Below are 27,947 nucleotides of genomic sequence, written 5' to 3'. Positions count from 1 at the left end.
AGGGACCTAGATACATGAACGTATTTTCTTTTTCAGCTTTACCTAGGTATAACTGTCAAAATTGCAAGATATTTAAAGTATAGGATGCCTGGGTGGCACAATTGGTTAAACATCCCACTCTTGGTTTCGGCTCAGGTCGTGATCTTAGGGTCCTGAGATCCAGCCCTGTGTTGGGCTCCACACAGCGCAGAGTCTGCTTGAGATTCTCACTCCTCCCTCTGCCCCTCCTGCTCATGCTTGCTCACACTCTCTCTCAAATAAATCTTAAAAAGAAATAAAGTGTACATCGTGGTGATTTGATATATGTATATATTCTGAAAGGATTTCTACCATCTAGTTAACATATCCATCCCCTAGAGACACAAACTTTGTAGAAGAAAAGCCGCTTGCAGTTCTTGACCTGACCCTCTGCTCTCTTACACAAGTCAAAAAACAACAGTGTGGCAGATTATACTTTTTGCAGTCTGTGTACCATAGTTTTTGTTCCTTTTTTATGTTAAAAGTCTTTGCAAATCAAAACCACAATGAGATATCTCACACCTGTCAGAACGGTTAGGCTCAAGAAGACAAACAGGGACGCCTGGGTGGCTCAGTTGGTTAAGCGTCTGCCTTCGGCTCAGGTCATAATCCTGGGGTCCTGGGATTGAGCCCCGCATCGGGTTCCTTGCTTCTCCCTCTCCCTCTGCCTACTGCTCTGCCTACTTGTGCACGCGCTCTCTCTCTGTCAAATAAATAAAATCTTAAAAAAGAAAAAAGACAAAAAACAAGTGGTGGTGAGGATTTGGAGAAAAACGAATCCTCTCATGCACTGTTGGTGGGAAAGCAAACTGGAAGGTCCTCAAAAATTTAATAAGAAATCCCGTATGATCCAGTAAATCCACTATTGGGTATTTACCCAAAGAAAACAAAAACACGGGGTGCCTGGGTGGCTCAGCTGTTAAGCATCTGTGTTCGGCTCAGGTCATGATCCCAGGGTCCTGGGATCGAGCCCCCACATCGGGCTCCCTGCTCGGCGGGAAGCCTGCTTCTCCCTCTCCCACTCCTCCTGCTTGTGTTCCTTCTCTCATCTCTCTCTCTGTCAAATAAATAAATAAAATCTTAAAAAACAAAAACAAAAACACGAATTCTAAAAGATACATGCACCCTTATGTTTACTGCAGCATTATTTACAACAGCCAAGATACGGAAGCAACCAAAGTGTCCATCGAGAGATGAATGGATAAAGAAGATGTGTGTGTACACACACACACACACACACACACACACACTGGAGTATCACTGAGCCATAAAAAAGGATGACATCTTGCCATTTCCAACAGCATGGATAGACCTAGAGGGTATTATGCTTAGTGAAGTAAATCAGACTGAGAATGACAAATACCATATGATTTCACTTACATGTGGACTCTAAAAACCAAAGGCAATGAATAAACAAGCAAGCAGAAACAGACCCATAAATACAGAGAACTGATGGTTGCCAGAGGGGAGGGGGGTGGAGGGATGGGCATAATGGACGAAGGGGCGTGGGAGGTACAGGCTTCCAGTTACGGGATGAATCACGGGGATAAAGGGTGCAGCATACGGAATACGGTCACTGGTACTTAGTAGCGGTGTATGGTGACAGATGGCAGCCACACCTGTGGTGAGCATGGCACGACGTAGAGACTTGCCAGAGCACTATGTTGTACACCTGAAACTAATGTGTGTCAACCATACCTCGGAAAAAAAAGTCTCATGAAGGTGTTTTAATTAGTTACCAGCTAGTGATGTAGTGGGATCAGACCAACCTGGGTTTCTGACCTTAATTTATCTGGAAAAAATAACACAAACTTTTTTTTGATTCTCTAAGACATATTCCTATCCTGTTCCTTTCATAACTGTTTCTACCCCTATAATTAAGTTTGACAAGGTCTGCTGCTGGTTTTAGACCAACCACTTAAAACATGGCAACATCTTTACCACTTTGATAATTTGTAAGAGAACAGGGCTTTCGGAATTCAGCCCTTTGTGCCAGAACCATCACTGATACTTACTGAAGCCTTTCCTACATGCAAAACCCTACACAGCTGCCGTCTGTGCTCTGCTTTATTCCAAAAATGTAGACTGATTCAAAAAATCCCGCCACCCCTCAAAAACCGTTTTTGCGGCTACTGTAGTCATTCCCTTTTTTGTAGCTCTGCCGTTGTGAAGAAGGCAAGGAAGAGCCGGCAGACATGGTACGATAAATTGGTCAATTCTTAATCTGCTGATAAGGGTCCAGTCACCTCTACACAGCAATATCCAGGAAGAAGTTGTTTACTGAAAGCTCCGTGCTCTTCAACAAATTAACTGTGTCTTTATCTGTTTGAACTGCTTTGGTTTGGCAACTCAAGAAAGGGGGAGGTGGTAGAGAGTGACAGGAAATGGGAAATTTTCAATCTGGGTAAAAGGAATGAAATTCTCAGAGTGGATTGCACAGCCACCCAGAACAGGAAACAGGGTAGCAAAAAAAGCCTTATCTGGTGACCTTATTTCCACTGTGCTGATTCCTCTCTTGCTTTCTCTGCTTTATTTAATAAACAATACAAAGTTTCCCAGGCTGAATGTGTACATTGAAATTCTCTATTGCCGTAGTAAACAGTTACCAGCACACATACACTCCTAGTTGAGTTTCCCTTTTGATATTTGTGCATGGGCCTTCATATTACTAAAAATTATAAGCACTTAAAATAATTTGAGACCCTTTATTTCATGAAATCTAATTAGAGTCACATGGCCAGGCATTATGTGTATTACTGCTCAGGGAAGTGGTCCAAGTCCAACGTTAATTAAATTTGTGATAAAAACAGCACAACCAACTAACAAGTTTAACATACCTGTATTAATATGGTTTGTAGACACTGCACAATAAAGAAAACACTTTTTATGAGCACAAATTCTCATCTCAAATCTATATTTTGTGAGTTTTATTTTTATGACCAAACAAAATTCAGGTAAACACACTTACTCTCAGGTTTACTGATCAGAATACCTAAACTTTGTTTCTATCTTCCTTGCCTAATTATAAATTCAGTTAACTCTTTGAAGGAACATTTGGAAAACACATTTCTTCTATTCCAGGAGAGCAAAGGGCCAAGAATAGCCAAAACACTCCAAAGACTAACAGGTGAGGGGACTAACCTCACCAGATGGCAAGAAGTCATATCGCACTGTATGCGAAGTGTAGTTTTGGCACCGGGGTAAGTCAAGTAACCAGAGTCCAAACAGAGACTGCAGAAACAGACATGCACATGTATGGAAACTCGATTTCTGAGAGCCAGCCTTGCAGATCAGCACGGAACAGGAGGACTTCCCAATGAATGGTGCTGGTGATTATCTTTATGAAACAAAGGAATCTGGACCACTACCTCATACATATGTGTAGTAGTCCAAATCAATTCCACACAAATTTCAGACTTGAATGTGAAAAGAAAAACTGTGAAACAGAAGAGAGCATACTGATGTGATGATGAGGAAAGATTCTGTGTTATTAAAAAGGCACAAGAAGTACAAATTAATTATATTAAAATGAGAACTATAGATATAAAGCATAAAGAGGCAACTCAAATTGGGAGAAGATATTTGCAACACATAATGGACAGAGAATTGGCATCTAGAATAGAAATACATACACCTGCTCAGTGATCGAGCCAAAAGAAAAATGGACAAAACTTTAGAATGGGTACTTCTGAAAAAGGAAAACTGAATGGCCAATCAATCTACAAAAACTGTTCAATTTCACTAGTATTCTAGAAAATGGGGAAAAAACACAAATTTTAAATACAATTAAAATGCAGTCTCACACGTACCATATTAGTACAATTTTCCAAGTCTGACAAGAGCTGGTATTGGCAAGGACAGGGAACCAACCACCAGGATACTTACTGTTGGTGGGAGTACAAACTGGAACTGAGCACTTCAGAAACACTTTGACATCAGCTGGTAAAATCAGAGATCTATCCTACAACCCTGCAATTCCACTCCTAGGTATGTATACACTCTGCAGAAACTCTTGCATGTGCATACCAGGAGACATGCACAAGAATATGCATAGCAGAAATACTTACAATAACAAAAAATGCAATAATCAAATTGTCCGTCAGAGTAGATTGAATTAGTCATAAAATGGAATCAAAATAGCAGTAAATAAATTCCAATACACAAACAAGGATGAATCCCAACCCAATGCTGAACCAAAAATTTAGCTGCAGAACACACAGTATGATTAAAGTTGAAAAAATGTACAAGATTTCTGAAACACAAAAAAAAAAAAAAAAAAAATGGAAATGGCAAATATTTTCCTCTTCTACTGGAGAGTAAAAGCTGCATTTTTAAAAGGCAGACTACTGGTGATTCTAAAGTTCATTGTGAAACAGTGTGATGCTAAGAATCACTGTGGCCTCATGGGTATAGGGGGTATGGGGGGTAATGGGGGGCTGCCGCTCTGCTTCTGACATACTTTCCTAGGTCTGGACTAGATCAGCACAAGGGTCTGGCCCTGCTGCCCAGTGAATCACTAATTGGCTGACTGTTTGGCTGCCCTAGTTTCAGAATGGAGCTAATGAGCCCAGGGTCAGGGGTTCAGTCCCCTTGTGGTCCAGCTGGCTCTGCTCTGTTTCATGCTCACAGGCCACACCATTATTCTGTAAATGTGCCGGGTTAGTAGGAGAGACTGGATAAGAAGAGAAGAACAGATCCATCAGCTCAACTAGAAAGTCAACTTTAAGCTCAAGGCTCTGGTCAGTATACAAATGACAGCATTGTTACTCAAGCAGTTGTGAAGATGTCAACCCAAATCTTACTAAACCAAGTCAGAGCAGAGGAGCCAAGGAACTTACTTGACACCTTCTCTTGCTGCCTGAATTCATATAAAAGGTGTTCCTGTACTTGAGAACGCGCCTTCTGTAGAGGCTGACCTTGTGAGAGAGGAATTCTGAACAAGATGTGATTCTCAAGAAATTAGGCTTTCATGATTTGAAAGTGCCTCATAAATGTATGAGCATGAAATCAACAGGATGGGCAATGTTGATAAAAACTGCTGCTATGTAGCAGGACAATCTCGAAAATGCCTAGAGTCTATTTTGATTTGTTTGTTTTGAAAATGTCCCTGGTTCATACAGAAAGTACCAGAGTAAGGAGTGATTACAGGTAGGTAAAATTGTTAGAAGGCTCTTTCGACTATGGTGAGCACTGTGAACTGTGTAAGACTGTTGAATCACAGACCTGTACCCCTGAAACAAATAATACATTAAATGTTAAAAAAAAAAAAAAAGAAGAAGAAGAAGATAGCAGGAGGGGAAGAATGAAGAGGGGGAAATCAGAGGGAGAATGAACCATGGGAGACGATGGACTCTGAGAAACAAACTGAGGGTTCTAGGGGGGAGGGGGATGGGAGGATGGGTTAGCCCGGTGATGGGTATTAAGGAGGGCACGTATTGAATGGAGCACTGGGTGTTATACACAAACAATGAATCATGGAACACTACATCAAAAACTAATGATGTAATGTATGGTGATTAATATAACATAAAAAAAAAAGAAGGCTCTTTCAAGAAAATCAGTAAAGCTACTTCAGGGCAGCTTCAGCGAGAATGGAAAAAACACAGTATCATGGACTAAGCGAGACCTACATATAATGTTTTCCTACAAGGGGACATTTTGAAAAGCCAGTGTTTGTTTTGGGGCGGGGAACAGTACCAGTTAATCTGTACCAAAGATGGGGAAAAGGAAGCCAGCTCTTCACAAATAGCCTCAACAGGAAAGAAACTTAGCTAATGAGAGCATAGAATAGGCAGAAAATCGGAGACTGTTTTGAGGTCACTTTTGTCACTCAGGTTTGAGTTTTATTTCTGAATCTCCAACTCAAGAAATAATTTTGTATAAACAGCCTATGTCTTCACACAAGACACCCTCAGTTTCAGGTATTCTCAAAAGAGGCCCGACTGTCTTGTCCTAAACGCGTTATCTTTCTTTTTTGATTGGGTTTTAGCCTCGTTTCATCCCTCCACGTACTTGCCATCTGGCAGTATTTTAGAAACTTCCTTTTGCTTTCTCATAAATTTTGTTGAAAGCAACCACATAACGAAGAGTAAAGACCTTCTACTTAGTCTTAGCGGGAAGCCAGAACTAAGTTCCCTGTGACGCCCCTGTCCAGGCACTGCTGCACTGTAGATGGAGGTCTACACTATCTACTTGACTCTCCACATGCCCAGAATTCTTCCTATGAAGATCTTTAAAGAGGGAAGTGGACAGATGTTTTCTTTAATCATCACTGGTTAAGACAAATCTGTGGAATGCAGGCCTTCTAGTTTTGTTTGCTTTTTTTTTTTTAAGGCAAACAACACGAATTAACAATGTTTCCTCTAGTCCCAAGAACTGCCTGAGATCAAACCATGTTGATCTCTAAACAAAAATGACTTCTAAACCTATGAGATTTGATTATAAACCTTGCCCTTGATTTTATTCTAGGAAATTACACTAAGGGGTGCCCGGGTGGCTCAGTCCTTTTAAGTGTCTGTCTTTGGCTCAGGCCATGATCTCAGGGTCCTGGGATCGAGCCTGGTGTGGGGCTCTCCACTCAACAGGGAGTCTGCTTCTCCCTCTCACTCTCCCTCTCTCTCTGTCTCAAATAAATAAATAAAATCTTAAAAAAAAAGAAAGAAAGAAAGAAAGAAAGAAATTACACTCAGAAGCTGTGTTCCATAAAAGCCCGGGATATATAATCTTTTGCAATCTGTTAGGCAACTATTTTTAAAAGTGGGTGGGGGAGGGGAGATGTGTATAATAGCTGTTTGGCACGTAATTAAGTTCCATCTCAAATACAAGGTCACAGATCACTGGAGGCCAGTCAGCTCATTTTGTTCTAGGAGATCTACTCATTAAGATGTACTCCTCAGTGAGGCAGGTAAAGCTGCATGGCTGACTATTCTTCTGAGAAAGGGAAGAAATGCTTCTGGGGAGCTGAAAACAAAAGTAGCTTGCTGAAGCTGAAGAGGGAGCAGTAGAGGCAAGGAGCTATTATATTTTTAATAAATCTCACATTCTGAGCACTGAGAACAGCATATTAAGTGATTCAGGGCCTAGAGACGAAAAGACTTTACAACCATGACAGGCAGCACAAGTACGCAAGAAGTTTGGTACATGCCACATGGCCATTTATGACTAACTGCCAAGGGGCTGATGGAGGTGATAAGTGCTCACGAGTCACAGAGCGCTGGGGGCCAGAGCAACCCTGGGAACTGTCTGACTACGGGGACCCCAGCCGGCAGGCCTTGAAGGATATGGAGAAAAGTGCAGGGGGAGGGCAGGATGGCAGGAGGGTTGGAAACAAGGATCCATCCAGGTCAGTGAGAAAATCTCAGTCTTAACATGAGGAAACAGCAGGTGCTCAAAAAATATTTGTGAAAACATTTAATCCCTAAAAATGTTTATTTAATTCCTAAGTATTTTATCCCTAAAAGAGGGATTTTTTTTTCTTTAAAAAGAAACTGATTAAAATACTCAAACAGAGAGATCCTGTGAGGTAATTTAGTATGTTTTTGAGTTACTCAAGTGAAGCAAAATTAAGCCAACTGTTTCAGAAGTACAGACCGGGAAACCAGAATATGAGGGAGACAAACTACGGAAAATCATCCTGAAGAAACCAGAAAATAATATGCACATGTGAAGCGTCGGCTAACACTTTAATTAGCATAAATTCTCGTATTATTAAGAAGCAGTAGAGGAACAAAGATGAGAAACCTCAAAAAAGTTTTACAGAAGTACAAGATAAAGGAGTAGAACACGTTGAAGCTTCCAAAAACGAGATGTCACAGAAGACCCGTGGGAAGGCCAATTTCCATTTTAAAAGATGCTCCTTACATTTGAGGAGAGAGGGGAAAGGGCCAGAAACAGACATGAGCATGTGAGCACGTCCTCAGGGGAGGTCTGAAGGAAAGGAGAGAAACCACCCCATCCAGCAAGGCTGCTGAAGCGTGGGAATCTCGGCAACACGGTAAGGGGTGTGCGGAGAACTTTGACCCTGAGCAGATGTGCCTAAATCTGCTTTTCTAAAACAAAATATATTGTGGTGTTCAGAGAGATCTCTGTAAAGGATTTGGAAACATGATCACCACAATTAAGTCTTCAAAGCCAGCTCTTTCTGGCAAATTCCATTTAGGTCCTCTAAGGAAAAATGACACCAAAAACCTAACACTATAACCAACACTATGTAAAGCAAGAAAAAGAGACCAGTGCGGTCCTTCCCATTCCACAAGCCTGCACTCCAGACCTCTTGGAGAGGCCTTCCCGGACAACCCCCTGTGTCCCCACAAGCTAGTGTCTCCCAGCCCTAGAACTAAGAGGGCAATGCTCATCCCTACCTCCCAGTGCCTCTGATGTATTCCTTGAATAAATGAGGGAAAGAACTGCAGCCACAAAGAAAGGGACTAGCCTTTAACAATATGAAAACATGGAGGTGACAGGACAGTCGCTACGGGAAGGAACTCAAGGAACTATACTCCAGGCCTGAGACTGAATATGGTTACATGCTTGCTTTTTTATTAGCCAGCTGGGGATTATTTATTTTGCTATTTTTAGCTCCAAAAATCTTAGCCTTCTCTCCCTACCACTAGCTGTTTTGAAGTCAGATAACAGAGCCAATTTAAATACTAGCGCAAGCGAAACATCCCAGACACAGGTGCTCTTTATTTTATTTTTTTAAAGATTTTATTTATTTATTTGAGAGAGAGACACAGCGAGAGAGAGAACACAAGCAGGGGGAGCAGAGGGAGAGGGAGAAGCAGGCTTCCCCCAGAGCAGGGAGCCCGATGCAGGGCTCGATCCCAGGACCCTGAGATCATGACCTGAGCTGAAAGCAGATGCTTAACAACTGAGCCACCCAGGTGCCCCACAGGTGCTCTTTAAAAAGAAAACAGTAAGTACAAATTCAAAAAACAAACAAACAAGAAAAAAAGATTTCAGGATTGTCTGTGTTACTGTTTTACATGTTTTATGTGAGGGATTTGAAGATGGTATCATGGAGATAAAGTTTAGGTGGTGATGGTCAAGTTAAACCTGAAGCCAAAGGGCTCACTGCAAGGGCAGGGACCCTCGTGTGATTTCTTCTCAGGCGCACCTTCCCCTGTGTGACCCCACTGTGTCCATTCCCCAAACAGCGGGCACAGTCCCGCTCAAAATAAACAGAAAACAAACTAAATAAGAATACATTTTTTAACATGATCTCTGCCACATTTTCCCTCCACGAATGATAATAACCAACATTTATTGAGCAAGAACTTGGCAAAGCACTTTATACATATCTCATCTCACTGAAGCCTCACAAAGGGAGCTAGCTGGACTATGGAGAAACCAAGGAATTTTGTCAAAGCCATGCAGCTAACAAGTGGTTCTAAAGCTTGTGATCTTAAACCACTGCTGTTCTGCTCCATTAATATGGACAACTGAATACTACCCAAGAAAAGTACAGCAACAAGAACAATCTATTATCCATCCATCCAATTAACTTTTTATATTTCATAAACACTTTAAATCTTTTATAATAAAAAATTCAAACATAGATAAAAGTAAATGAGATAGAATGCCCATGTACCCATCACACAATTTTAACAATTACCACTATCCTGCCATTCCTGCATCTTTACCTCAACCTACTCCTCACTCAATTATTATTTTTTGCCCCTTCTTGAGGTAAAAATAAACATATACTGAAATGCACAAATCTCAGCTGTACCATTTAACAAATGGATACCTGCATTTAGTAATCCATACTTCTCTTATAATTCAAACATTTCCATCTCCCAGAAAGTGCCTCCACATCCTCCCAGTCAAATCCCACCCCCAGGGGCAACCACTGCTTTTGTTTATTTTTTCCACCTTATTTTTGCCTCTTCTAGAATTTCTATAAATGGAATCACACAGAATGTCCTCTTGTATCTGGCTTTTGCTCAGCATATATTTGAGGTCTATCCCATGTTGTTAAATGTATCACTGGTTCATTCCCTGTATGAATACAACACAATTTGTCTATCCAGTCTTCTATTGATCCACATTTGGGATGTTCCCATTCTGGAGCTACTACAAATACAGCCACTATGAACATTTTTGTACAAGCCTTTTAATGAACATGTGGTTCATTTTTCCTAGGAGTGGAATTTCTAAGTCAAAAGGTAGATAAAACTGCTAAACCTTTCTCCAAAGTGGATGTACTATTTTATATCTCCACTGTAATGTACAAGAGTTGCTTACAGCCTCACCAGCATTTGCTGTTGTCAGTCTTTCTACTGGGTACAGAGCACTAGCTCATTGTGGTTTTAATTTGCATTTCTCTGATGACTAATGATGTTGACCATCTTCTCATGTGCTTACTGACCATTCATACATTTTCCTTTGTGAAGCACTGACTTAAGGTTTCTGTCTATCTTTTAAAAAGTGGATTGTGTGTTGTTGTTGTTTTTTAATTTGAGAGAGAGAGTATGCACACTCGTGTGAGCAGAGGAGGGTCAGAGGGAGAGGGAGAGAGAGACTCTTGAGCAGGCTCCACACCCAGAGCAGAGCCCGCCATGGGGCTGGATCTCAGGACCCTAAGATCATGACCTGAGCCAAAATCAAGAGTTGGATGCTTAACCGACCAAGCCACCCTGGCACACCAAAAGTGGATTGTTTTTATTACTGAATTATACAGTTCTTTATATATATATGTGTGTGTGTATATGTGTGTATGCATATATATATACACACACACACAAATACATATATATTCAGGATACAGATCCTTTATTGTATATACATTTTGCCACTCCTTTCAGGCTATTGATTATTTATTTTCTTAATAGTGTTTTTGATAAAAATATTTAATTTTGAAGAAATACAATTTATAAATTTTTCTTTTGTGGTTATTGCTTTCTGAATCCTATCTAAAAAATAGTTGCCTATCCCTACTCCATGAATGTATTCTCTCATATTCTTTTTCTAAAGCTTTATAATTTTAACTTTTACATTTAGGTCCAGGCTCTATCTTAAATGAAGTTTTATATATGATGTGGGATATTGGTTGAAGTTCATTTTTTAAACATGGTTATCCAGTTATTCCTGCACCATTTGTTGAAAACATTATTGTTTCCTCACTGAATTACCTTGTTCCTTTGACAAAAATCAATTGCCCAGTAAGTGAGGGTCTATTTCTATCTTTATACCACTCTTTTCTCTCTTCTGACATTACCACACTGTTTTGACTATTGCATCTTTGTACTGTAAATCTTGAGTCAGATAACTTACATCCTCTACCTTTATTCTTCTTAAAAACTGTTTTGGTAAGTCTAGATCCTTTGCAGTTCTATATAGAGTTTAGAAACATCTTGTCAGTTTCTACATTTAAAAAGCCTGCTGGAATTAAGATTGAGATTGTATTCAATCTCTATACTACCTCGGGGAAAACTAACATTTTGACAATATTGAGTCTTCTAATCCATGAATGTGGTATTTCTTCCATTTATTAGAATCTTTTTTTTTTTTTTAGCAAGACTAAGCCTGTATTTACTTGACAGAAACAAAGTTATTATTATTATTATTATTAAAGATTTATTTATTTGAGAGAGAGAGAGAGAGCGCATGGGGAAGGGGCAGAGGGAAATGCAGAGAGAGTCTTAAGCAGACTCCCTGCTGAGCATGGAGCCCAATGCAGGGCTTGCTCTCACAACCCTGAGATCATGACTTGAGCCGAAACCAAGAGTCAGACACTTAACCAACTGCGCCACCCAGGCACCCCCAAAGTTATTATTTTTTTAAATAAACAACCTCACTGAGACATAATTGATACCGAAAAACTGCACATATTTAATGTATGCAATTTATGAGTTTGGACATACCCATATTCCCATGCTACCAAACTGGAATCTTTAAAAGAAAAATGTCGTCAAAAATATCTTATCCCAAAGTTAAAGCTGCTTTCTATTTCATTCTACCCTACTCAAAAACTTATTAGCTATTGTATTATTTTAGTCAGAGATTACCTCAAATAATAGTAATAATTCCAGAGAAAAATGTAAATGTAAATGTACATCAATTTACATCAAAATGTAAATAAGGGAACTATATGAGCTAATCAAGCAAGACAACCACGACTGTGTTAAAGCATATTTTTTGTTTGTTGTATACATTTTTTTTTTGTTTATGGAACACAGAAAATTTAATTAGAAATATTCATTTTCTGATTTAAGATTATTCATTGTAGTTTTACTGGCAATGCTGAAGGTGAAAGTACAGCTACTTATGCTATTATTTGGCCTAATTTTTTTTTTTAATTCTTATGTTAATCCCCATACATTACATCATTAGTTTTAGATGAAGTGTTCCATGATTCATTGTTTGTGCATAACACCCAGTGCTCCATGCAGAATGTGCCCTCCTCAATACCCACCACCAGGCTAACCCATCCTCCCACCCCCCTCCCCTCTAGAACCCTCAGTTTGTTTTTCAGAGTCCATCGTCTCTCATGGTTTGTCTACCCCTCCAATTTCCCCCGCTTCATTCTTCCCCTCCCGCTACCTTCTTCTTCTTCTTTTTTTTCTTAACATATATTGCATTATTTGTTTCAGAGGTACAGATCTGAGATTCAACAGTCTTGCATGTTGTATACATTTTTTTAAGCAGCATGTTAAGGGGATGGTCATACAGGCTATCTAAGAGTAAGGGAAATTAGTCACAAGATTTGAGGTCCTGAAGTTGGACAACATAAGTTAAAAAAAAAAAAAAAGGAGATGCTGGCTAAAAGATAATCAAAAGTGGAAACCCCAGCTTCCTCATGGTAGCACAAGACAGCCTCTCTCATTAACTTTTTTTTTTAAAAGATTTTATTTATTTGACAGAGAGAGACACAGCCAGAGAGGGAACACAAGCAGGGGGAGTGAGGGAGGGAGAAGCAGGCTTCCCGCTGAGCAGGGAGCCTGATGCGGGGCTCGATCCCAGGACCCCAGGATCATGACCTGAGCCAAAGGCAGACGCTTAACGACTGAGCCACCCAGGCGCCCCTCTTATTAACTTCTGAAACATAGTCAAGTGTGATTTGTTAGAGAAAAAGCATTGGCTAGGATGGTATGTGGTATCTTATACTCTAGTGTCACAAGTCAACTCTCTTATAACAGTAAGAACAGACCAAGAAGTGACAGAGAAGCAATTCTGTAACAGAAGAGGGAAAACCCTTAGTGGGGAACTAAGAAAGGATGGGTTTGGCCTCAGTGGTACTTTTTCTGAGACTAACATCCAGCAACGGTCAAGTCTTCTGCGGCCACATTAATGAGACTACTAAGGTATTAATGATGTACAAACTTTGAATGTGATCTGGATACATCTTTTCCTTTGTGAATAAAAGGTGCTTCAGAGATAACTGAACCAAATTTTAAAACTGCTTTTCTCTGCTGTGTAGTAGAGAAGATTTTGACTAGACACAGAAGCTAACAGGATAGAATGTCAGTCTTTAATAATTTTAAAAACATCCTAATTCTTGAAATGTATCAATTTAACTATTAAAAATATCCAGTACTCGCCAGAGGTATCCCAGCTTTATGGTATAGTGTACATTTTAAATGTACCTGCTATTTAAATTTGCATAATTAACTCAAATTACAATAATTACAAAATCACGACAAATCCTAAAGTGTGTGTGTGTGTGTGTGTGTGTGTGTGTGTGTTGGAGGTAAAGGTGAGGGTCACAGAAAGAAAATCCTCTGTTAGGTGTTTTTCAGCACTGTAGTCTTGTCATTTTTTCCCTAAAAGAAGGACTGGACAGAAAATAACTAAAAGAAATATGGCCAGGTCTGGAGAAACATACACTATTGCTTTAAAATGAACATGAAAGAGATGGGTCTGGGTCATGCACACGCACATCTATGGATTACTCATGCTCTCTTCCAGAGCCTATCCCTGACACAGCTGTGAAGTAGGCAAAATTTATCTTTAGATTCTCTTACTTCCCCTTCTGGGCTACAGTTTTCTCTTCTGCTCAATGCCTCATGCAGTCCACAATAGCACCAAACCCAGGCCTGCCCTGTTTGGAATGTGGCCTTTTCCTTAAAGCAGTGTTTTTCCTTTCCCCTCTTGCTCTACTTCTCTCCAATCCTCCAATAAAGTTGAAGTTAAATTCTCTTCTTCTCCGTTAATCAACTGCAAGGAATGTAATGTAAATGAATTCACACTGGCGTGTAAATGACTAGTGTTTTTTTATTCCTCCCATGTGTACTAGCATTCTAGAGGTTTGTTAAACTAAAGGAATATATTCCTTAGGAGGAAACCTCAATCTGTAAGATACCCAATGAAGAAACTTTGGAGAGGTCTGGGTTTCCTCAAACCATACAAGCACCATCAGACTGGCAGAATTCTTCATAGGGCCAGGCCTTGTCACCCCTAATAGAGGTAAAGTCACTACCCCCATTGACTAGCAAAGGGCTGGTGAAAAACTGTGGTGGATGCACAGATTTTGAAAACCTATTTAAAAGTGAAATGCACATCTAAAAGTAATGTAATTCCAACAGTTTCCTCTTCTCAATGTAAGACCATTCAATGGGGAAAAGACAGCCTTGAACAAACGGTGCTGGAGAAACTGAATATCCATAGGCAAAAGAATGAAACTGCTCCCATACCTTATACCATATACAAAAATTAACTCAAAATGCATCAAAGACCTAAAGGTGAGACCCAAAACTATAAAACTCTTAGGAAAAAAACACAGGGAGAAAGCTTCATGACAATGAATTATTTGATATGACACCAAAACACAGACAACAGCAACAAATAAATTGTACTTCATCAAAATTTAAAACTTTAATGTATCAAAGGATACTATCAACAGAGTGAAGAGGCAACCTATAGAATGGGAGAAAATATTTGCAAATCATGTATCTCGTAAGAGATTAATATCCAGAATATATAAAGAATTCCTACACTCAACAACATAAAAAACCAAACAACTCAATTTAAAAATAGGCAAAGGACTAGAGCAGACATTTCTCCAAAGGAGATATACAAATGGTATATATAATCACATGAAAAGATGCTCAACATCATTAATCATCAGGGAAATGTAAATCAAAACCACAATGAGATATCACTTCACACCCATCAGGATGGCTACTATGGAAGGAAAGAAGGAAGGAAGGAAGGGAGAGAGAGAGAGAGAGAGAAAGAAAGGTTGATGAGGATATAGAGAAAATGGAACTCTTGTGCATTGCTAGTGGAAATGTAAAATGTAAATGTGGAAAACCGTATGATGGTTCCTCAAGAAATTAAAAATATAATTACCAAATGATTCAGCAATTCCACTTCTAGTATATACCCAAAAGAACTGAAAGCAGGGACTCAAACATATTTTTACATCCATGTTCATAGCAGCATTATTCACAAAAGCCAAAAGCTGGAAGCAACTCAAGTGTCCTTTGACAGATGAATGTATAAACAAAATATGGTATATACATATACCATACAATGGAATATCACTTAGCCCTAAAAGGGAAGGAAATTTTGACACATGCCATAACATGGATGAATCTTAAAGACATTATGCTAAATGAAATAAGCTTGTCACAAAAGGACAAATGTTGTATGATTCCACCTCTATGAGATGCCTAGAGTAGTCAGATTCATAGAGACAGAAGGTAGAACAATAGTTGCCAGGGACTAAGGGGAGGGGGCAATTGGGAGTTAGTATTTAATGGGTATAAAGTTTCATTTGGGGATGATGGAAAAGTTCTGGGAATGGATGGTGGTGAATGTGAATGTACTTTCACGCCACTGAATTGTATACTCAAAAAGAGTTAAAATGAAAAAAAAATTTTTAAGTTAAAATGCTAAATTTTATGCTTACCACACACACACAAAATTGAACAAGCTTTTGAGGTGATTACCACACAAACTCAAGTTTATAATCTAAAATATATGTCCAATTTTAAAAAAATATTTAATACTAAAAAAATACATAATACTAAAAAAAGGTGATCTGATTCTTCCATTTTGACTCTGAGACATGCAACAATAAGGACTTCCCAGTCTCCCCAGATCTAGTTTTTGTTGTTGTTGTTTTTAAGTATAACTAACATACAGTGTTGTATTAGTTTCAGGTGTACAATATAATCATTCAATACTTCTACACATTGCGGCAGCTGGATGGCTCAGTTAGTAGAGCATGAGACTTTTGATCATGGGGATGTAAGTTTGAGCCCCATTTTGGGTGGAGAGTTTACTTAAAAAAACAAATAAAATCTAAAAACAAACAAAAAACAACAACACTTCTACACATTACTCAATGCTCATCTTGATCCCGTTATCTATTTCACCCATCTCCCCTACCCACCTCCCCTCTGGCAACCACCAGTTTCTTCTCTGTATTTAAGAGTCGGGTTTTTTTTGTCTTTTTCTTTGTTTCTTAAGTTCCACATATGAGTGAAATCATATAGTATTTGTCTTTCTCTGACTTATTTCACTTAGCATTATAACTTCTAGGTCCATCCATCTTATTGCAAATGGCAAGATCTCATTTTTTTTATGTTTATTACTCCACTATATATGTGTGTGTGTGTGTATACATGTGTGTATATACATATACACATATACCACATCTTTATCCATCTATCAATGGACAAAGGTTGCTTCCGTATCTTGGCTATTGTAAATAACACTACAATGAACATATGGGTGCATATATCTTTTCGAATTAGTGTTTTTGTTTTTTAGAGGGCAAATACCCTGGAATGGAATTAGTGGATCATATGGTAATTTTATTTTTAATTGTTTGAGAAACCTTCATACTGTTTTCCACAGTGGCTGCACCAATTTACATTCCTACCAACAGTGCATGAGGGTTCCTTTTTCTCTACATCCTCGCCAACATTTGTTATTTCTTGTCTTTTTGATACTAGCTATTCTGACAGCTGTAAGGTGATATCTCACTGTGGTTTTGATTTGCATTTCCCTGGTGATTAGTGATGTTGAGTATCTTTTCATGTGTCTGTTGGCCATCTGTATGTCTTTCTCTGAAAAATATCTAGTCAGGTCCTCTGCCCATTTATAATCAGATTATTGGGGGGTTTTTTTGGTGTTGAGTTATACAACTTCATTATATATTTTAGACATTAACCCCTTATTGGATATATCATTTGGAAATATCTTCTCCCATTCAGTACACTACCTTTTTGTTGATGGTTTCCTTTGCTGTGTGAAAGCTTTTTATTTTGGTGTAATTCCAATAGTTTAATTTTGCTTTTGTTTCCCTTGCTTGAGGAGACATACCTAGAAATATGTGTTTATGACCAATGCCAAGAAATTACTGCCTGTGTTTTCTTCTAAGAGTTTTATGGTTTCAGGTCTCACATTTAGGTCTTCAATCCATTTTGAGTTTATTTTTGTGTATGGTATGAGAAAGTGGTCCAGCTACTGGACAGCCTCATGCAAAAGAATCAAACTACATTACTTTCTTACACCACCCACAAAAATGATCATTGGATCTAGTTTAACAGCAATTCGGTTGGCTGGACTAGGTGGGGTAGGCCACACCGAGCAGAAGGTCTGTAAGCTCTGGCTGGCCCAACTGCCGACGCTGCTGGCCCCTGGCAGCATTTGTGGCTACCCTCAGAAGAAACACCCTGGGCCCTTACAGAGCAACCCTGTGTGAACTGCTTCCCAACCACGAGTCTGAGAAGGGCTTTGCCCCCTCTCTGATTAACAGTACCAGAGTTCCCACTCCCACCCCCCCTTTTTTTTTTTAAGATTTTATTTATTTGAGAGAGAAAGAGTGAGCAAGCAAGAGAGAGACAGAGCATGAGCAGAGGGAGAAGCAGGCTCCCCACTGAGCAGGGAGCCCAGCATGGGGCTTGATCCCAGGACCCTGGGATCATGACCTGAGCGGAAAGCAGATGTTTAATCCACTGAGCCACCCAGGTGCCCCACCCCACTCCCCTTTCCACAGTGGACAACTGGATTTAGTACATATGACAAAGAGTCTCCTTGACCAAACTTCAGTCAGGCTCCTCTGAGACCTTTTCTCGACTAGGCCTCAGCCTTGACCTTCATCCTTGCTGGGATCAAGTTCCTCATGCCCCAACTTTGAAATGTATGTCTTTGTCCTGCCTTTGGCAAGAATCCTGTTAAGGTGGTTTGGCAAGTTCCCCCATCTTTGATGTCTCCTCTTGGTAATTTTCCATCCACTGACCCCTTCTCTCTGTTAGCTGGCTATTAATCTCCAGCTGTCTTTATTATATTTGGAGTTGAGCACCATCTCTCTTCCCTACTGCAATGCTCTTACTCAAGAGTCCTGAATAAAGTTTTCTTTATTATTTTAACAAAAATAAGTCTTGGGGCGCCTGGGTGGCTCCGTCGGTTGAGCACCCGGCTCTTGATTTCACCTCAGGTCATGATCTCAGGGTCCTGGGATTGAGCCCTGTGTCAGGCCCCATGCTCAGTGGGGAGTCTGCTTCTCTCTCTCTCTCCCTCTGCCCCTCCCCCACTCTCTCTCTCAAATAAATAAATAAAATCTTAAAATAATTTTAAAATTATTTAAGTAGGTTAAAATTTTAAAATTTAGAATAATTTTTCAGAGTAATTTTTTTTTTAAAGATTTTATTTATTTGACAGAGAGAGACACAGCGAGAGAGGGAACACAAGCAGGGGGAGTGGGAGAGGGAGAAGCAGGCTTCCCACTGAGCAGGGAGCCCGATGCGGGGCTCCATCCCAGGACCCTGGGATCATGACCTGAGCCGAAGGCAGACGCTTAACGACTGAGCCACCCAGGCGCCCCTCAGAGTAATTTTTAACATATATCAATAGTAATCTTGGAAGTTTTAGCATTTCAAAAGTACTAATCCCACAGGAGTCACAGTTACTGACAAAGTCATCAATAACTTATCCAATCATCTAATTGTGTTCTGGTAAATAAAATCCAACAGTGGTCGAGCCCTAGGTTCATAATCTTCTAAGAATTAGAAAATTTAGTGATCATACTTGAGCTCTCTTGAGAGAATGGAAAAGAAATTATTCATGGTGATTTAAAAAGCAATAACTAAGGCCTGAACTACTGTTGCAGGGATTCCAAATCCTAGACCCATTTACTATCTCCACCGGTCTACCCTACCCCACAGCCCGCACACTTCTACCCACGCTATACCCTCAGCCTCAGCAAAATACACACACCTGCTGCTCTTGTTTTGGAAGGGCATCCGTTACCCGCTTTTCCCTCCCGCTCTGTAGGATCCTCAGACACATGCCCTGGCCCCTCAGGGCTGTGGCGCTAGGCCATGGCACTCTGAGAAAGCGGAGGAGGCTGCTGAAGCTGTAGGCCACGTGGGATGTTGGTGCAACGTAATCCTGGCTATGCTTAGCAGAGACATCGAGTGTGTGGGCGTGACTCACTGGAGGAGCTGTCTCTCCGGGAGGAAGGACAGAGCAGCCTCTCCAAATGCCATTTAGGTACATTAAGTGGTGGAAAACCACTTGGAAGAAGCAGGAAGCCGAAGGCCAGAACTTATCCCTGGTACATGACGGCTTTCTGCATTCAGCCGGCACAGACTCATTCAGAAGGAAACAATTCATTCTCTTCACCCAATGAGAAAGAAGTATGTCTTTGTCCTTTGTCAAGGTGTCCCAGGGAAGCCTGTGTGGCTCTCACTAACAGAGAGTAAGTGCCTTTCGTTTGCATCACAACTAGCCTCCTGTATGGTCAATTACAGAAAATATTGTATTAATGTTTCTGGAGATGCCGTTTCATCAGAGATGCTTTCCACTTAGTATTGAGAGATCCTCCTGGGGTGCCTGGGTGGCTCAGTCATTAAGCATCTGCCTTTGGCTCAGGTCATGATCCCAGGGTCCTGGGATCAAGCCCCGCATTGGGCTCCCTGCTCAGCGGGAAGCCTGCTTCTCCCTCTCCCACTGCTTGTGTTCTCTCTCTGGCTGTGTCTCTCTCTGTCAAATAAATAAAATCTCAAAAAAAAAAAAAAGGAGATCCTCCTTGGACCCAAGGCCATTTGGGTTTCCCAAGCAAGAGATGTTGACTGAATTGGGTAAGTGAGCCATTTGTCTTTTTTTTTTTTTTTTAAGATTTTATTTATTTATTTGATAGACAGCCCAAGCAGGGGGAGTGGCAAGCAGAGGGAGAGGGAGAAGCAGGCTCCCCACTAAGCAGGGAGCGCAATGAGGGACTCGATCCCAGGACCCTGGGATCGTGACCTGAGCCAAAGGCAGATGCTTAACTAACCAAGCCACCCAGGCACCCCAGCCATTTGTCTTAATTAACTTTATTATTAACTTCCTGATCTTGGTTATAGGCCCCACAATTAATTGGTTTCTAAATGATAATGGTATTCAATTTTTTAAAATGGCAATCATTTGATTCATCAAGTCTTCTAAGTAAAACAAAAAAAGCTTTCTTATAAAAGTAGTATCTTGGGGATTTCTGGCTGGTAATCAGCTAATTGTTAATCACCTAAACATATACACCCTCCCCACCCCCATCAAATTCTAATTTTATATTTTTCCTGTTTAAAAAAACTAAGTTATTTGCATTGCTTACAGAATATGCCTTTAAATAAATTCTATTTCAAAAAATCTATAATTCAGAAGTCTCATGAACTGTGTTCTTTCTGTTCTATTGTCCAAAGACATTTTTTTAAAGTATGACATGAACCATCTCTATATATATCTACAGCAAAAACAATGCCAAGACAGTGAGTCAGCCAAAGTGAAGACATTACATGATACACTATATGACTTCCATTTTTGGACCAAAAGGTACCATGACAGTGATTTTAACTAGACCATATGACATTGCATAAAAATGTATTTCAAAATGAAGAATTTTTTCTTAGCTATCTGTACTACATCATGCAATTCTTTGTTCCTGATTAACTAATGTTATCTGTCTTTATATATCTAATGGGTTTTTCCCCATCAAATAACATTTTTTGATGAATAGTAATTAATCAAATGTTCCCCTCTGTTTAAAAAAAAGGAAGGAAAAAAAAAAGAAAAAAGAAAAAGCCAAGGTTGCTATGGGCTAAATCTAGCTTAATTAGTTTAGTTTTGTTTTTTTTTGGGTTTTTAAGATTTATTTATTGGGCGCCTGGGTGGCTCAGATGGTTAAGCGTCTGCCTTCGGCTCAGGTCATGATCCCAGGGTCCTGGGATCGAGTCCCACATCGGGCTCCCGGCTCAGCGGGGAGCCTGCTTCTCCCTCTGACCCTCTCCCCCCTCATGCTGTTTCTCTCTCGCTCGCTCTCTAAAAAATAAATAAAATCTTAAAAAAAAAAAAAAAGATTTATTTATTTATTTAAGGAGGGGACAGAGAGAGAGAGAGAATCTTAAGCAGACTCCCTGCTGAGCATGGAGCCCAATGCAGGGCTCCACACAGGGCTCAATCTCACCACCCTGAGATCATGACCTGAGCTGAAATCAAGAGTCGGAAGCTTAACCGACTAAGCCACTCAGGCGCCCCTAGCTTAATTAATTTTTTAGAAAATATATTAAGTAAAGCTGAAGGAAACATATTTTAGAAAAGCCTGTTCTCAGTGACTTCAATGTCTTCTCATTAACTTTTTAAAAAACTCGGGGCGCCTGGGTGGCTCAGTTGGTTGAGCAATTGCCTTCGGCTCAGGTCATGATCCTGGAGTCCCAGGATCGAGTCCCGCATTGGGCTCCTTGCTCGGCGAGGAGTCTGCTTCTCCCTCTGACCCTCCCCCCCTCGTGCTCTCTCTCTCTCTCATTCTCTCTCTCTCAAATAATTAAATAAAAAAATCTTGAAAAAAAATAAACTTTTTAAAAAACTCAAGCTCTTAGTTTTCTCTTATGTTATGAACTAATTAACTGAAAAGTGTATCTGGTTTTAATTCCCAAGCCCAGCTCAATTCAGAAAAGCTCTTAGTCACAGAACTTCAGATGCAGGGTCTGTCTTGTCCACTGACTGTGCCCACAGCAAAAATTAGGAAAGTATATTAGAGAAGATAGGGCCATCAAACTGATTTAGCCAGGCATTATTAGGGTATGTGTTTCCTATCCAGAATTTTGTGTGATCCTAATTAAGTCCTAGGAGGAAAATTACATCTCATATTGATTTATCTCTGACTCTAAGTTTTGTTAAAGCCAACATTAGCTAAATAATTTCCCTAGAAATTTTGCATCAAAATTGATGGCATCTATCTCATACAAGACAACTAAAGCTGTGGAAATGTTCCAGAATAGAGAAACATGATAACTTGATCCTCTACTAAAGAAAAAAAATGCTTTAAAGGGCAGTATTAGATCAAAGAATATAATTAGAATACAGATTATGGAATAGATGCAAATATTATATCAATATTAAATTTACTTTACTTGATAATTAGATTAGTAAGAGACTATCCCTAGACTTAGGAAATACACACTGATGCATTTAGAAGAGTTATAGTACATACAACTTACTCTTAAATGGTTCAGAAAAAGAAATTGTGTGTGTGTGTATATGTGTGTGTAGGAAGAGAGACAATGCATACACAATGATAAAGTTAAATGGGTAAAGTAGATGAAGCCAAGTAGAGGGTATATGGGTTTTCTCTGTACTATTCTTTTTTCAAAGATTTTTATTTATTTGAGAGAGAAAGTGAGTAAGAGAAAGAGAGAGAACACAAGCAGGGAGGGGCAGAGGGAGAGGGAAAAAGCAGACTTCCTGCTGAGCAGGGAGCCTGACATGGGGCTCAACGTGGGGCTCAACATGGGGCTTGATCCTGGGATTCCAGGATCATGACCTGAGCCGAAGGCAGACAGATGCTTAACAGACTGAGCCACCCAGGCACCCCTTCTCTGTACTGTTCTTATCCTTGCAACATTTCTGTAAGTTTGAAATTATTTCCAAGTAAAATGTTTTTAAAAATCAATGAAGGATGAGTTTAATATGGTTTGGAGAAAGGGCCAATGACTGACTGGTTAAGTTCTTTAAGGCTCCTCTAAGGAGTTATTACTTGCAAATTGGTAGATATTTTCTTCAAGGGATTACTATAAAAATGACATAGCCCACTAAAATCTCTTACGATCGTATCTATCCTTTAATGTAGATTTTTCATACTTGTATTAGTCAGAGTTCTCCAGAAAAACAGAACCAGTAGAAGAGAATGTGATTTTAAGGAATTGGCTCATGTGATAGTGGGGGTGCCAAGTCCAAAATCTGCAGGGTGGGGGGTTGGGCAGGCAGACAGGCTAGAAATTCAGGGGAGTTGCTACTGCAGTCTCAAGCCTGATGCTCAGGGCAGCAGGCTGGAAATCCAGGCAGGGTTTCTATGCTTCAATCTGTCTCCTAGGCCTTCAACGAATTGCATGAGGTCCTCTCACATAATCGGCTTTATTCAAAATGTCTACTGACTTAAGTGTCAATCACATCTAAAAAATACCTTCACAAAAACATATTGTCTGGCATTTGACCGAACAACTGGATGCCATAGCCTAGCCAAACTGACTAGAAAGGCAAATTGTAGAGACCAACCAGTTCTTTTTTTTTTTTTTTAAAGATTTTATTTATTTATTTGAGAGAGAGAGAATGAGAGACAGAGAGCATGAGAGGGAGGAGGGTCAGAGGGAGAAGCAGACTCCCTGCCGAGCAGGGAGCCCGATGCGATGCGGGACTCGATCCAGGGACTCCAGGATCATGACCTGAGCCGAAGGCAGTCGCTTAACCAACTGAGCCACCCAGGCGCCCGAGACCAACCAGTTCTAAGTACCCATGAAATAACTATAAAATAACATCAAATGACAGAATGACAGCCTCAGTGCCCAGTTTCAAAGCACAGGATTCAAGGCAGATGAGAAGGACCTGGGGAAGAGTTGGGCTCAGAGACACAGGAGTAGGGCAGGATTTAAGGGTAAGAAGGTTTAGGTTGGGGGATGGGAGGTTCTTCCAGATGAACTCAATTAACTCTTTTCTCTTCCTGGTCTTTTTACTTTTGGGGAGTTTTAAAACAGACAAAACAAGACCTCACTAAGTAGCATTATGTTATATGGTTTAATGCCCTACTAAATGAGCCTCCTCAATTAATAAATCCAGCAGATTTATAGCAGAACTTTCATACTATAAAGAGCTACAGCATTGAAAGGTTGGCTTAAAGTTTTCTAACTGTCTTAATTATTTAAATATGTGGGAAACTTTTGTTTGCCTTTCATATGAAAGCCACAGAATTTAATTTTTTTAATTCAGTATTAGTCTGTAAAAGTTTTTGGACTTTTGAAACTATATTATGGACTTACTATTTTATGACTTTGCATGGTTTTCTTAATTGAAAATCCAAGCATAATTTTAAAAGAGAAAACTAATCACTATATCTAATTACTAAAAAAGTTTAAGCACTGACATTATTTCATTTAACTTAAATACAACTTTTAAAAATAATGACTCCCAGATGGACAGGAAGTTACCATGGGGCAGCTGGAGGTGAAAAAAGTTCATGTTATTAAAGAAGCCCTTTTAAACATCTCAGCTTAATCCATGTGAACTTTCCAAACTGCATCTGTAAACTCAATCTTAAAATATCAGGAAAAATCTTGGAATCCCAGGCCTCTGACTTCTTTTTTTTATTGTTGTTAACACTAATGAGAGAGAAATGAAGAGAAATAAAATTTTGTGTCTCTGTAGCAAACATCAAGCCCTCATTTAAATCTGCATGCAGCTACTTATATGAGTCCATGGGACTCATCAAGAGGTCTTCTTAGATTACTTCTGCATGTGCAAATAGAGTAAAGCCTTGCTCTGCCCAGGGCCTTGCATGTATTAATAAGCACTTGCTCCTCTAACAGTCATTTAGTACATGCCTGCTGGATGCTAAACTCTACATAAACGTTGACCTTAAATGGGTTCGGTAAGTACATAAGCGCTGACCGGGTGCACACAGGAAGTTCACTGGGAGCCTTCGGAGGTGCCTGAGGGCATGGTGCAGAAGCTTCTCCGCAGGGCGCTCTTTTAGGTAGCAGGCCTAGAAGTCACTGGCCATATTTCACAGACTCATCAAGTGGCATCTGTCACAAAACAAGGCTGTATTTGACACCTTCATGGTACTCCCTCTCCCCTCGGCTCTTCAGATGCCATTTTTCCCCCTGGTTCTCCCTTCTGTGGCTTCTCTCTCCTTGGAGGGCGCTCTCTTCCCCCCATTGCACACACTTTCCCAGGGTGCAGTCATCCACGCTGTCCCTTCAGCATCCTCTAAAGGCAGGCTGGTGACCCCCAAATCCCCACTTCAACTCAGACCTCTCCTCTGCAGTGCCAGTCCAGTGCAGATACCTCTCAAGTGTCTCTTAAATGTCTCAAAGACATCTCAAATGCACAATGTCCAAGGCAGAACTCATTATGATCCTCTCCCAATCTCCCACCAGCTGCCAACATTCCCTCCCTACCCCACCCGCTGTGGCACCATGACTGACTCAGGTCTGAAAGTCCCTCCACCACCCCTCCTGCCCTCTCACAGGCCAGAGCCACAGACATCTTGTCAGCCACCTAGGAGTACCTCAAGTCTACTCCCTGAACATTTTTTGAACCTAACCCTTTTTTTTTTTAAAAGATTTTATTTATTTATTTGACAGAGAGACACAGAGAGAGAGGGAACACAAGCAGGGGGAGTGGGAGAGGGAGAAGCAGGCTCCCTGCTGAGCAAGTAGCCCGATGCAGGACTCGATCCCAGGACCGTGGGATCATGACCTGAGCCAAAGGCAGATGCTTAACCGACTGAGCCACCCAGGTGTCCCTGTCCAACTCTTTCTATCTCATGCCTTAGTCCAAGACCTCACCATTCCCTGTCTGGATTACTTTCATTACCTGACACAATTCTTCTAACTCCAGTTGTGGCCCCTTATAATCAGGCCTCAACACCAAAGGGTCTTTCTTTCTTTTTTTTTTTTTAAAGATTTTATTTATTTATTTGAGAGAGAGAATGAGATAGAGCATGAGAGGGAGGAGGGTCAGAGGGAGAAGCAGACTCCCTGCTGAGCAGGGAGCCCAATGTGGGACTCGATCCCGGGACTCCAGGATCATGACCTGAGCCGAAGGCAGTCGCTTAAGCAACTGAGCCACCCAGGCGCCCCCAAAGGGTCTTTCTAAAACTCAGTTGCTTTCAGTGGTTCTCTATTACTATCAATATAAAGTCCTAAAAAAAAGGAAAAAAAAAGAAATAAGGAGAAAAAAAATGTGTGTATGTGTATACACGTACGTACGAGTGTGTGTGTGTGTAAGTGTAATATAAGCATGGGGTCTCTAAAGACAGGCCCCCACCTACTTTTCAAGGCAGGATAGTATAGTTTAGGTGCATCAACTCTGGAGTTTGAACGTATGGGTTCAAATTCGTAATTTATGAGTTATATGCCCTTGAATATGTTGATGCCTCCTTGTCTGTGTTAGTTACCTCCTGCTGCATAACAAATCACCTCAAAACTTAATAGCTTAAAACAAACTACTTATTGTGCCAGAGGTTGTATGGGGGTCAGGAATTTGGGAGGGGCTTAGCTAGGTAGTTTTGGCTCAGGATTTCTCGTTAAGTTTGCAGTCAAGGCTGGAGCTGCAGTCATTTGAAGGCTTGACTGGGGCTAGAAGATCTTGCCAAATGGCTCTGCACATAGCAGATGGCAGGAGGCTACAGTTCCTTAATGGCTATTGGCAGGAGGGCTCACTTTCTTGCCATATAGGCCTCTCCATAGGGTTGCTTCAGTGTCCTCATCAAATGACAACTGGCTTCCTCCAGGGTGAATGATCTGAGGAAGAGATCTAGTCTCAGAAGTCACAAATCATCACTTCTGCCATATTTTATTAGGTGGAAGCAAGTCACTAACTAGCTCACAATCAAGGAGAGAGGAATTAGAATCTACATCTTTTTTTTTTTTTTAAGATTTGATTTATTTGACAGAGAGAGCACAAGCAGAGGGAGAGAGAGGGAGAAGCAGGCTCCCTGCTGAGCAAGGAGCCCGATGTGGGACTCGATCCCAGGACCCTGGGATCATGACCTGGGTGGAAGGCAGCTGCTTAATCAACTGAGTCACCCAGGCATCCCTAGAATCTACATCTTAAAGGGAAGAATATCAAAAAATTTGTGGACATGTCCTCCTCCATAAATGTCTTCCTCTATAAAATGGAGATAATGGTAACTATTTCATGGAGTTAGATGAGGATTAAATGACCTAATACATACTAAGTGTTCAGCATGGTGCATCACACATGGCATTCCCGAATTTATTTTCCCTCACCCCTCCCTCATCAGCTCCCTCACAAATCCTGTCTCCTGACCTTTCTGAATACTTGCCATTCCCTGAACAAGTTAAGCCAACACCTCTGCTCTGTCTTTCTGGAAGACTCTCCTACTCCATACCTTTCCTCCTTTCCTCAGTGGGTCCATCTCCAAGCAGCTCCCCAAAATCTCTCAGGCTGGCTAAATACCCTGCAGCTCAGCCAGGCACTTCCTACCTATACCTGCTTTCTCTCTCCCTCAATTATGATCATGAGAGCAGGTGTATCTTTCCCCAGGAATCATCCCCTCTTCAGGCAGGTCCTCCTTGACATTCCCAGGCAGAACCAGGAGCTCCCTCCCATGAGACTTCTTGAAACTTCAAACATATTTCTGTTTGTGCATCTTTACATTGCAATTGTCTTTGTCTCCCACTAACACTGACAGTTTTGTCTTATTCGTCTTTGTAGTTTCAGGCACAGCATAGTGCCCAGAAGACAGTAAGCGTTCAGCATATAATTTGTTGAACAAATGGATAAGTATCTAAAACTTCAGAGAATACTTTTAACATGCAGAAGGAAGGGCGCCTGGGTGGCTCAGTCGTTAAGCGTCTGTCTTCGGCTCAGGTCATGATCCCAGGGTCCTGGGATCGAGTCCCACATCGGGCTCCCTGTTCGGCGGGAGGCCTGCTTCTCCCTCTCCCACTCCCCCTGCTTGTGTTCCTGCTCTCGCTGTC

At 40.7% G+C, this 27,947-nt stretch overlaps 1 long non-coding RNA gene across 7 annotated transcripts in view; it reads right to left on the bottom strand.

Moving 5' to 3' along the window:
• LOC123861601 (uncharacterized) overlaps positions 1–27,947 on the bottom strand; it is a 207,623-nt gene that overhangs the window by 117,602 nt on the left and 62,074 nt on the right. Inside the window, exon 3 of one of the 7 annotated variants that reach the window (XR_008508123.2) lies at positions 24,886–25,022. The exons of the other annotated variants lie outside the window; for them this stretch is intronic. This is a non-coding gene — a long non-coding RNA (uncharacterized LOC123861601). The remainder of the gene's footprint in view (positions 1–24,885; positions 25,023–27,947) is intronic. 7 annotated transcript variants of the gene reach the window in all.

Source organism: Mirounga angustirostris, unplaced genomic scaffold, assembly GCF_029215605.1.
Source record: "Mirounga angustirostris isolate CCGP_5_RB_7025 unplaced genomic scaffold, mMirAng1.0.hap1 SCAF_9, whole genome shotgun sequence".
NCBI lineage: Eukaryota > Metazoa > Chordata > Mammalia > Carnivora > Phocidae > Mirounga > Mirounga angustirostris.
This window is presented reverse-complemented; position numbering and strand designations above follow the sequence as displayed.